This window comes from Mandrillus leucophaeus, unplaced genomic scaffold (genome assembly GCF_000951045.1).
Source record: "Mandrillus leucophaeus isolate KB7577 unplaced genomic scaffold, Mleu.le_1.0 Scaffold257, whole genome shotgun sequence".
In the NCBI taxonomy this organism is placed as follows: Eukaryota; Metazoa; Chordata; class Mammalia; order Primates; family Cercopithecidae; genus Mandrillus; species Mandrillus leucophaeus.
This window is the reverse complement of record NW_012102665.1, coordinates 545,513-547,129: the sequence shown is the minus strand read 5'-3', so window position 1 is coordinate 547,129 and position 1,617 is coordinate 545,513. Positions and strand designations below refer to the sequence as shown.

The 1,617-nt window shown below is 35.5% G+C and overlaps 1 protein-coding gene across 1 annotated transcript in view; it reads left to right on the top strand.

The window, feature by feature from the left end:
• PPP4R1 (protein phosphatase 4, regulatory subunit 1) overlaps window positions 1-1,617 on the top strand; it is a 53,444-nt gene that overhangs the window by 19,988 nt on the left and 31,839 nt on the right. The gene's annotated exons all lie outside the window — the stretch shown is intronic.

Genomic DNA, 1,617 nt, shown 5'->3' with positions numbered 1-1,617 from the left:
GTATATCAGTTTTAAGTCTATCAGTCTCATAGGGAAACCAGAGTTTTAAATAAAGCTTAAAGAGTCAACTGGGATTTTTATTTTTAAATGTTTCTGCATCAAAAATTTTCTATTAAATTTAAATTTTTAGAATTTATTATAATATATATTTAGGGGAAAAATTAATTCAAGCCTAACTTATTAGTATGTGGGAAATGTACACAAACTTTTACAGTTATGCACTTGTACAAATTTTTGAAACAGTCCCTGCTATAATGCTTGAGTTACCGTAGTGTCTTTTCCCTCCCTTGTCATGATGCTAATGGACATTTTCTTCTGTAGGTCTTGATACTGTGCTATTTGCTTTCTTGGTGTTTTGATTTGGCAGTTCTTCTTTCTTCTCTGCTGCCTTGTTTTACCTTTTTGCCCGTTCTCCTACTGTCCTGCTGAATAGCCAAACAAACCTGAGGTACTGTTTTTTGTAAAGGAAGAAAATCACTCAAACCTGTCTTCCTAGCAAGCAAAGTCTGTCAGTTTTTTTTGAAAACAGGTGCTGCAAGGAGTTTGACAAAAGTGATGATGGTGGGTGGGGAATGTTATCTATTTTTCATTTTTGAAATCAGCATACTTAAACAGATTACTTGTGTATACTGAAGACTGTTACATAACTTTTGTTTTAAAATCTGAAATGGGTCTAGTAAGTCAAACTATAAATTTACAGAGAATTATATAGGATGAGTTGGTAAACTTTCTTTCACAACTACTCACTCGGCCTTTGCAGTGTATAAGCAGCCATAGACATTACATAAATGGACAAACTTGGCTGTGTTCCAGTAAAACTTCACTGACCTAAACAGTGTGCCTATCAAGGCCATGTTTGCTGTCTACCGGTGTGTAGCATTATTGCAAGAGCTATTTAAAGGTAGTTTAATTTCTTGATTCTTCTTCCATTGTAAAAAGGTATGTCTTAATGTCCAGGCAATAGTACTTGTATTGCTGATCTTCAGTAATATTATTAGAGCTTATTAAATTACGTTAATGATATGGTGGGGGGAAGAGAGCATTCCTGGCTAAGGAAGGAGTTATGTAAAAGCTTTTACATTGTAAAAGCTTTTGCACATTTTGACATTCTATCTTTATAAAGAAGTAGTACTGTATATTATTAAATCTCAGAACCATTAGTTTGTTTGCCCTCCCTTAGATAGCACACTGGCATTTGTCTTAAGCTGTCTTAAACTGTTGTGGTGTTAAGATTGATTGATCATGCAAAAGTTAACTGAGCACCTACTATGAACCAGAAACTTTAAGTGGAAAGATAGAACTTAGTTCCTGTCCTCAAAGTTCTCTCAGTTTCTTAGATTCAGGTTTTTCAAACAAATGTCTTACAAAGTAAGAAAGTTTTTGGCAACATATTTCCACCACTGTTTATTGTATAGTGTTTCATCTGACCCTAGAAACGTTTACTATCACTTCATTACTGTTTGAAGTATGTATTGATTCCAAACATCTGACTTACACATCAGATCTTTCACTTACCCTGGATCAGGCTATTAATGCTTCTTTGAAAGTGCTGATAGGCCGGGCGCGGTGGCTCAAGCCTGTAATCCCAGCACTTTGGGAGGCCGAGACGGGCGGATC